The sequence below is a fragment of the Heptranchias perlo genome, unplaced genomic scaffold (genome assembly GCF_035084215.1).
Source record: "Heptranchias perlo isolate sHepPer1 unplaced genomic scaffold, sHepPer1.hap1 HAP1_SCAFFOLD_141, whole genome shotgun sequence".
NCBI lineage: Eukaryota > Metazoa > Chordata > Chondrichthyes > Hexanchiformes > Hexanchidae > Heptranchias > Heptranchias perlo.
In genome coordinates, this window is record NW_027138657.1 from 372,157 (window position 1) to 384,628 (window position 12,472).

Genomic DNA, 12,472 nt, shown 5'->3' on the forward strand with positions numbered 1-12,472 from the left:
CACACACTGCCCACACACTGCCCACACACTGCCCTCACACTGCCCACACACTGCCCTCACACTGCCCTCACACTGCCCTCACACTGCCCACACACTGCCCTCACACTTCGCTCACAATGCACTCACACTGCCCACACACTGCCCACACACTGCCCGCACACTGCCCTCACACTGCCCACACAGTGCCCTCACACTGCCCACACACTGCACTCACACTGCCCACACACTGCCCTCACACTGCCCTCACACTGCCCACACACTGCCCTCACACTGCCCTCACACTGCCCACACACTGCCCACACACTGCCCTCACACTGCCCTCACACTGCCCACACACTGCCCACACACTGCCCTCACACTGCCCACACACTGCCCACACACTGCCCACACACTGCCCTCACACTGCCCTCACACTGCCCACACACTGCCCACACACTGCCCGCACACTGCCCTCACACTGCCCACACACTGCCCACACACTGCCCACACACTGCCCTCACACTGCCCACAAACTGCCCACACACTGCCCACACACACTGCCCTCACACTGCCCTCACACTGCCCTCACACTGCCCTCACACTGCTTTCACACTGCCCTCACACTGCCCACACACTGCCCTCACACTGCCCTCACACTGCCCTCACACTGTCCTCACACTGCTTTCACACTGCCCTCACACTGCCCACACACTGCCCACACACTGCCCTCACACTGCCCACACACTGCCCTCACACTGCCCTCACACTGCCCACACACTGCCCACACACTGCCCTCACACTGCCCACACACTGCCCTCACACTGCCCACACACTGCCCACACACTGACCTCACACTGCCCACACACTGCCCTCACACTGCCCTCACACTGCCCTCACAATGCACTCACACTGCCCTCACACTGACCACACAATGTCCACACACTGCCCACACACTGCCCTCACACTGCCCTCACACTGCACACACACTGCCCACACACTGCCCTCACACTGCCCTCACACTGCCCTCACACTGCCCTCACACTGCCCACACACTGCCCTCACACTGCCCTCACACTGCCCGCACACTGCCCTCACACTGCCCACACACTGCCCTCACACTGCCCACACACTGCCCTCACACTGCCCTCACACTGCTTTCACACTGCCCTCACACTGCCCGCACACTGCCCACATACTGCCCTCACACTGCCCGCACACTGCCCGCAAACTGCCCACACACTGCCCACACACTGCCCTCACACTGCCCTCACACTGCCCACACACTGCCCTCACACTGCCCTCACAGTGCCCACAGACTGCCCACACACTGCCCTCACACTGCCCTAATACTGCACTCACACTGCCCTCACACTGCCCGCAAACTGCCCACACACTGCCCACACACTGCCCACACACTGTCCGCAAACTGCCCGCACACTGCCCACACACTGTCCGCAAACTGCCCACACACTGCCCACAAACTGCCCACACACTGCCCACACACTGCCCACACACTGTCCGCAAACTGCCCACACACTGCCCACTCACTGCCCACACACTGCCGACACACTGCCCACATACTGTCCGCAAACTGCCCACACACTGCACACACTGCCCGCACACTGTCCACACACTGCCCACACACTGCCCTCACACTGTCCACACAATGCCCACACACTGTCCGCAAACTGCCCACACACTGCCCACACACTGCCCACACACTGTCCACACACTGCCCACACACTGCCCACACACTGCCCACACACTGCCCACACACTGCCCACACACTGCCCACACACTGTCCGCAAACTGCACACACACTGTCCTCACACTGCCCACACACTGTCTGCAAACTGCCCACACACTGCCCACTCACTGCCCACACACTGCCGACACACTGCCCACATACTGTCCGCAAACTGCCCACACACTGCACACACTGCCCGCACACTGTCCACACACTGCCCACACACTGCCCTCACACTGTCCACACAACGCCCACACACTGTCCGCAAACTGCCCACACACTGCCCACACACTGCCCACACACTGTCCGCAAACTGCACACACACTGTCCTCACACTGCCCACACACTGTCCGCAAACTGCACACACACTGTCCTCACACTGCCCACACACTGTCTGCAAACTGACCACACACTGCCCACACACTGCCCACACACTGCCCACACACTGCCCACACACTGCCCTCACACTGCCCACACACTGCCCTCACACTGCCCTCACACTGCCCTCACACTGCCCACACACTGCCCTCACAATGCCCACACACTTCCCTCACACTGCCCTCACACTGCCCACACACTGCCCACACACTGCCCACACACTGCCCTCACACTGCCCACACACTGCCCTCACACTGCCCTCACACTGCCCTCACACTGTCCACACACTGCCCACACAATGCCCGCACACTGCCCACACACTTCACTCACACTGCCCTCAAACTGCCCACACACTGCCCACACACTGCCCACACACTGCCCACAAACTGCCCTCACACTGCCCACACACTGCCCACACACTGCCCTCACACACTGCCCTCACACTGCCCACACACTGCCCACACACTGCCCACACACTGCCCACACACTGCCCTCACACTGCCCTCACACTGCCCTCACACTGCCCTCACACACTGCCCTCACACTGCCCACACACTGCCCACACACTGCCCACACACTGCCCTCACACTGACCTCACACTGCCCTCACACTGCCCACACACTGCCCTCACACTGCCCTCACAATGCACTCACACTGCCCTCACACTGACCTCACACTGCCCTCACACTGCCCACACACTGCCCTCACACTGCCCTCACAATGCACTCACACAGCCCACACACTGCCCACACACTGCCCTCACACTGACCTCACACTGCCCTCACACTGCCCACACACTGCCCTCACACTGACCTCACACTGCCCTCACACTGCCCACACACTGCCCTCACACTGCCCTCACACTGTCCACACACTGCCCATACACTGCCCGCACACTGCCCTCACACTGCCCACACACTGCCCTCACACTGCCCACACACTGCACTCACACTGCCCACACACTGCCCTCACACTGCCCTCACACTGCCCTCACACTGCCCACACACTGCCCTCACACTGCCCTCACACTGCCCACACACTGCCCACACACTGCCCTCACACTGCCCTTACACTGCCCACACACTGCCCACACACTGCCCGCACACTGCCCTCACACTGCCCACACACTGCGCTCACACTGCCCACACACTGCCCACACACTGCCCACACACTGCCCTCACACTTCCCTCACACTGCCCACACACTGTCCACACACTGCCCGCACACTGCCCTCACACTGCCCACACACTGTCCACACACTGCCCTCACATTGCCCTCACACTGCCCACACACTGCCCACACACTGCCCTCACACTGCCCACACACTGCCCACACACTGCCCTCACACTGCCCACACACTGCCCACACACTGCCCTCACACTGCCCAAACACTGCCCGCACACTGCCCTCACACTGCCCACACACTGCCCTCACACTGCCCACACACTGCCCTCACACTGCCCTCACAATGCACTCACACTGCCCTCACACTGACCACACAATGTCAACACACTGCCCACACACTGCCCTCACACTGCCCTCACACTGCCCTCACACTGCCCACACACTGTCCTCACACTGCTTTCACACTGCCCTCACACTGCCCACACACTGCCCACACACTGCCCTCACACTGCCCACACACTGCCCTCACACTGCCCACACACTGCCCACACACTGACCTCACACTGCCCACACACTGCCCTCACACTGCCCTCACACTGCCCTCACAATGCACTCACACTGCCCTCACACTGACCACACAATGTCCACACACTGCCCACACACTGCCCTCACACTGCCCACACACTGCAAACACACTGCCCTCACACTGCCCACACACTGCCCTCACACTGCCCTCACACTGGCCGCACACTGCCCTCACACTGCCCACACACTGCCCTCACACTGCCCTCACACTGCTTTCACACTGCCCTCACACTGCCCGCACACTGCCCACATACTGCCCTCACACTGCCCGCACACTGCCCGCAAACTGCCCACACACTGCCCACACACTGCCCTCACACTGCCCTCACACTGCCCACACACTGCCCTCACACTGCCCTCACACTGCACTCACACTGCCCTCACACTGCCCAAACTCTGTCCGCAAACTGCCCACACACTGCCCACACACTGCCCACACACTGTCCGCAAACTGCCCGCACACTGCCCACACACTGTCCGCAAACTGCCCACACACTGCCCACAAAGTGCCCACACACTGCCCACACACTGCCCACACACTGTCCGCAAACTGCCCACACACTGCCCACTCACTGCCCACACACTGCCGACACACTGCCCACATACTGTCCGCAAACTGCCCACACACTGCACACACTGCCCGCACACTGTCCACACACTGCCCACACACTGCCCTCACACTGTCCACACAATGCCCACACACTGTCCGCAAACTGCCCACACACTGCCCACACACTGCCCACACACTTTCCGCAAACTGCACACACAATGTCCTCACACTGCCCACACACTGTCTGCAAACTGACCACACACTGCCCACACACTGCCCACACACTGCCCACACACTGCCCACACACTGCCCACACACTGCCCACACACTGCCCTCACACTGCCCACACACTGCCCTCACACTGCCCTCACACTGCCCTCACACTGCCCTCACACTGCCCACACACTTCCCTCACACTGCCCTCACACTGCCCACACACTGCCCACACACTGCCCACACACTGCCCTCACACTGCCCACACACTGCCCTCACACTGCCCTCACACTGCCCTCACACTGTCCACACACTGCCCACACAATGCCCGCACACTGCCCACACACTGCCCTCACACTGCCCACACACTTCCCTCACACTGCCCTCACACTGCCCACACACTGCCCACACACTGCCCACACACTGCCCTCACACTGCCCACACACTGCCCTCACACTGACCTCACACTGCCCTCACACTGCCCACACACTGCCCTCACACTGCCCTCACAATGCACTCACACTGCCCACACACCGCCCACACACTGCCCACACACTGTCCTCACACTGTCCACACACTGCCCACACACTGCCCGCACACTGCCCTCACACTGCCCACACACTGCCCTCACACTGCCCACACACTGCCCTCACACTGCCCTCACACTGCCCTCACACTGCCCACACACTGCCCTCACACTGCCCTCACACTGCCCACACACTGCCCACACACTGCCCTCACACTGCCCTCACACTGCCCACACATTGTCCACACACACTGCCCACACACTGTCCTCACACTGTCCACACACTGCCCACACACTGCCCTCACACACTGCCCTCACACTGCCCACACACTGCCCTCACACTGCCCACACACTGCCCTCACACTGCCCTCACACTGCCCTCACACTGCCCACACACTGCCCTCACACTGCCCTAACACTGCCCAAACACTGCCCACACACTGCCCTCACACTGCCCTCACACTGCCCACACACTGCCCACACACTGCCCGCACACTGCCCTCACACTGCCCACACACTGCGCTCACACTGCCCACACACTGCCCACACACTGCCCACACACTGCCCTCACACTGCCCTCACACTGCCCACACACTGCCCGCACACTGCCCACACACTGCCCTCACACTGCCCTCACACTGCCCTCACACTGCCCACACACTGCCCGCACACTGCCCTCACACTGCCCACACACTGCCCTCACACTGCCCACACACTGCCCTCACACTGCCCTCACAATGCACTCACACTGCCCTCACACTGACCACACAATGTCCACTCACTGCCCACACACTGCCCTCACACTGCCCACACACTGCAAAAACACTGCCCTCACACTGCCCACACACTGCCCTCACACTGCCCTCACACTGCCCGCACACTGCCCTCACACTGCCCACACACTGCCCTCACACTGCCCTCACACTGCTTTCACACTGCCCTCACACTGCCCGCACACTGCCCACATACTGCCCTCACACTGCCCGCACACTGCCCGCAAACTGCCCACACACTGCCCACACACTGCCCTCACACTGCCCTCACACTGCCCACACACTGCCCTCACACTGCCCTCACAGTGCCCACAGACTGCCCACACACTGCCCTCACACTGACCACACAATGTCCACACACTGCCCACACACTGCCCTCACACTGCCCACACACTGCAAAAAAACTGCCCTCACACTGCCCACACACTGCCCTCACACTGCCCTCACACTGCCCGCACACTGCCCTCACACTGCCCACACACTGCCCTCACACTGCCCACACACTGCCCTCACACTGCCCTCACACTGCTTTCACACTGCCCTCACACTGCCCGCACACTGCCCACATACTGCCCTCACACTGCCCGCACACTGCCCGCAAACTGCCCACACACTGCCCACACACTGCCCTCACACTGCCATCACACTGCCCTCACACTGCCCTCACACACTGCCCTCACACTGCCCACACACTGCCCACACACTGCCCACACACTGCCCTCACACTGACCTCACACTGCCCTCACACTGCCCACACACTGCCCTCACACTGCCCTCACAATGCACTCACACTGCCCTCACACTGATCTCACACTGCCCTCACACTGCCCACACACTGCCCTCACACTGCCCTCACAATGCACTCACACTGCCCACACACTGCCCACACACTGCCCTCACACTGACCTCACACTGCCCTCACACTGCCCACACACTGCCCTCACACTGACCTCACACTGCCCTCACACTGCCCACACACTGCCCTCACACTGCCCTCACACTGTCCACACACTGCCCACACACTGCCCGCACACTGCCCTCACACTGCCCACACACTGCCCTCACACTGCCCACACACTGCACTCACACTGCCCACACACTGCCCTCACACTGCCCTCACACTGCCCTCACACTGCCCACACACTGCCCTCACACTGCCCTCACACTGCCCACACACTGCCCACACACTGCCCTCACACTGCCCTCACACTGCCCACACACTGCCCACACACTGCCCGCACACTGCCCTCACACTGCCCACACACTGCGCTCACACTGCCCACACACTGCCCACACACTGCCCACACACTGCCCACACACTGCCCTCACACTGCCCTCACACTGCCCACACACTGTCCACACACTGCCCGCACACTGCCCTCACACTGCCCACACACTGTCCACACACTGCCCTCACACTGCCCTCACACTGCCCACACACTGCCCACACACTGCCCACACACTGCCCTCACACTGCCCACACACTGCCCACACACTGCCCTCACACTGCCCACACACTGCCCGCACACTGCCCTCACACTGCCCACAAACTGCCCTCACACTGCCCACACACTGCCCTCACACTGCCCTCACAATGCACTCACACTGCCCTCACACTGACCACACAATGTCAACACACTGCCCACACACTGCCCTCACACTGCCCTCACACTGCCCTCACACTGCCCACACACTGTCCTCACACTGCTTTTACACTGCCCTCACACTGCCCACACACTGCCCACACACTGCCCACACACTGCCCTCACACTGCCATCATACTGCCCACAAACTGCCCACACACTGCCCTCACACTGCCCACACACTGCCCTCACACTGCCCACACAATGCCCACACACTGACCTCACACTGCCCACACACTGCCCTCACACTGCCCTCACACTGCCCACACACTGCAAACACACTGCCCTCACACTGCCCACGCACTGCCCTCACACTGCCCTCACACTGCCCGCACACTGCCCTCACACTGCCCACACACTGCCCTCACACTGCCCTCACACTGCTTTCACACTGCCCTCATACTGCCCGCACACTGCCCACATACTGCCCTCACACTGCCCGCACACTGCCCGCAAACTGCCCACACACTGCCCACACACTGCCCTCACACTGCCCTCACACTGCCCACACACTGCCCTCACACTGCCCTCACACTGCACTCACACTGCCCTCACACTGCCCAAACTCTGTCCGCAAACTGCCCACACACTGCCCACACACTGCCCACACACTGTCCGCAAACTGCCCGCACACTGCCCACACACTGTCCGCAAACTGCCCACACACTGCCCACAAACTGCCCACACACTGCCCACACACTGCCCACACACTGTCCGCAAACTGCCCACACACTGCCCACTCACTGCCAACACACTGCCGACACACTGCCCACATACTGTCCGCAAACTGCCCACACACTGCACACACTGCCCGCACAATGTCCACACACTGCCCACACACTGCCCTCACACTGTCCACACAATGCCCACACACTGTCCGCAAACTGCCCACACACTGCCCACACACTGCCCACACACTGTCCGCAAACTGCACACACACTATCCTCACACTGCCCACACACTGCCCACACACTGCCCTCACACTGCCCACACACTGCCCTCACACTGCCCACACACTGCCCTCACACTGCCCTCACAATGCACTCACACTGCCCACACACCGCCCACACACTGCCCACACACTGTCCTCACACTGTCCACACACTGCCCACACACTGCCCACACACTGCCCTCACACTGCCCTCACACTGCCCTCACACTGCCCTCACACTGCATTCACACTGCGCTCACACTGCCCACACACTGCCCTCACACTGCCCACACACTTCCCTCACACTGCCCTCACACTGCACACACACTGCCCACACACTGCCCACACACTGCCCTCACACTGCCCACACACTGCCCTCACACTGCCCTCACACTGCCCTCACACTGCCCACATACTGCCCTCACACTTCGCTCACAATGCACTCACACTGCCCACACACTGCCCACACACTGCCCGCACACTGCCCTCACACTGCCCTCACACTGCCCTCACACTGCCCACACACTGCCCTCACACTGCCCTAACACTGCCCAAACACTGCCCACACACTGCCCTCACACTGCCCTCACACTGCCCACACACTGCCCACACACTGCCCGCACACTGCCCTCACACTGCCCACACACTGCGCTCACACTGCCCACACACTGCCCACACACTGCCCACACACTGCCCTCACACTGCCCTCACAATGCACTCACACTGCCCACACACCGCCCACACACTGCCCACACACTGTCCTCACACTGTCCACACACTGCCCACACACTGCCCGCAAACTGCCCTCACACTGCCCACACACTGCCCACACACTGCCCACACACTGCTCACACACTGCCCTCACACTGCCCACACACTGCCCTCACACTGCCCACACACTTCCCTCACACTGCCCTCACACTGCCCACACACTGCCCACACACTGCCCACACACTGCCCTCACACTGCCCACACACTGCCCTCACACTGCCCTCACACTGCCCTCACACTGCCCTCACACTGCATTCACACTGCGCTCACACTGCCCACACACTGCCCTCACACTGCCCACACACTTCCCTCACACTGCCCTCACACTGCACACACACTGCCCACACACTGCCCACACACTGCCCTCACACTGCCCACACACTGCCCTCACACTGCCCTCACACTGCCCTCACACTGCCCACACACTGCCCTCACACTTCGCTCACAATGCACTCACACTGCCCACACACTGCCCACACACTGCCCGCACACTGCCCTCACACTGCCCACACACTGCCCTCACACTGCCCACACACTGCACTCAGACTGCCCACACACTGCCCGCACACTGCCCTCACACTGCCCACACACTGCCCTCACACTGCCCACACACTGCCCTCACACTGCCCTCACAATGCACTCACACTGCCCTCACACTGACCACACAATGTCCACTCACTGCCCACACACTGCCCTCACACTGCCCACACACTGCCCTCACACTGCCCTCACACTGCCCTCACACTGTCCACACACTGCCCACACAATGCCCGCACACTGCCCACACACTGCCCTCACACTGCCCACACACTTCCCTCACACTGCCCTCACACTGCCCACACACTGCCCACACACTGCCCACACACTGCCCTCACACTGCCCACACACTGCCCTCACACTGACCTCACACTGCCCTCACACTGCCCACACACTGCCCTCACACTGCCCTCACAATGCACTCACACTGCCCACACACCGCCCACACACTGCCCACACACTGTCCTCACACTGTCCACACACTGCCCACACACTGCCCGCACACTGCCCTCACACTGCCCACACACTGCCCTCACACTGCCCACACACTGCCCTCACACTGCCCTCACACTGCCCTCACACTGCCCACACACTGCCCTCACACTGCCCTCACACTGCCCACACACTGCCCACACACTGCCCTCACACTGCCCTCACACTGCCCACACATTGTCCACACACACTGCCCACACACTGTCCTCACACTGTCCACACACTGCCCACACACTGCCCTCACACACTGCCCTCACACTGCCCACACACTGCCCTCACACTGCCCACACACTGCCCTCACACTGCCCTCACACTGCCCTCACACTGCCCACACACTGCCCTCACACTGCCCTAACACTGCCCAAACACTGCCCACACACTGCCCTCACACTGCCCTCACACTGCCCACACACTGCCCACACACTGCCCGCACACTGCCCTCACACTGCCCACACACTGCGCTCACACTGCCCACACACTGCCCACACACTGCCCACACACTGCCCTCACACTGCCCTCACACTGCCCACACACTGCCCGCACACTGCCCACACACTGCCCTCACACTGCCCTCACACTGCCCTCACACTGCCCACACACTGCCCGCACACTGCCCTCACACTGCCCACACACTGCCCTCACACTGCCCACACACTGCCCTCACACTGCCCTCACAATGCACTCACACTGCCCTCACACTGACCACACAATGTCCACTCACTGCCCACACACTGCCCTCACACTGCCCACACACTGCAAAAACACTGCCCTCACACTGCCCACACACTGCCCTCACACTGCCCTCACACTGCCCGCACACTGCCCTCACACTGCCCACACACTGCCCTCACACTGCCCTCACACTGCTTTCACACTGCCCTCACACTGCCCGCACACTGCCCACATACTGCCCTCACACTGCCCGCACACTGCCCGCAAACTGCCCACACACTGCCCACACACTGCCCTCACACTGCCCTCACACTGCCCACACACTGCCCTCACACTGCCCTCACAGTGCCCACAGACTGCCCACACACTGCCCTCACACTGACCACACAATGTCCACACACTGCCCACACACTGCCCTCACACTGCCCACACACTGCAAAAACACTGCCCTCACACTGCCCACACACTGCCCTCACACTGCCCTCACACTGCCCGCACACTGCCCTCACACTGCCCACACACTGCCCTCACACTGCCCACACACTGCCCTCACACTGCCCTCACACTGCTTTCACACTGCCCTCACACTGCCCGCACACTGCCCACATACTGCCCTCACACTGCCCGCACACTGCCCGCAAACTGCCCACACACTGCCCACACACTGCCCTCACACTGCCATCACACTGCCCTCACACTGCCCTCACACACTGCCCTCACACTGCCCACACACTGCCCACACACTGCCCACACACTGCCCTCACACTGACCTCACACTGCCCTCACACTGCCCACACACTGCCCTCACACTGCCCTCACAATGCACTCACACTGCCCTCACACTGACCTCACACTGCCCTCACACTGCCCACACACTGCCCTCACACTGCCCTCACAATGCACTCACACTGCCCACACACTGCCCACACACTGCCCTCACACTGACCTCACACTGCCCTCACACTGCCCACACACTGCCCTCACACTGACCTCACACTGCCCTCACACTGCCCACACACTGCCCTCACACTGCCCTCACACTGTCCACACACTGCCCACACACTGCCCGCACACTGCCCTCACACTGCCCACACACTGCCCTCACACTGCCCACACACTGCACTCACACTGCCCACACACTGCCCTCACACTGCCCTCACACTGCCCTCACACTGCCCACACACTGCCCTCACACTGCCCTCACACTGCCCACACACTGCCCACACACTGCCCTCACACTGCCCTCACACTGCCCACACACTGCCCACACACTGCCCGCACACTGCCCTCACACTGCCCACACACTGCGCTCACACTGCCCACACACTGCCCACACACTGCCCACACACTGCCCACACACTGCCCTCACACTGCCCTCACACTGCCCACACACTGTCCACACACTGCCCGCACACTGCCCTCACACTGCCCACACACTGTCCACACACTGCCCTCACACTGCCCTCACACTGCCCACACACTGCCCACACACTGCCCACACACTGCCCTCACACTGCCCACACACTGCCCACACACTGCCCTCACACTGC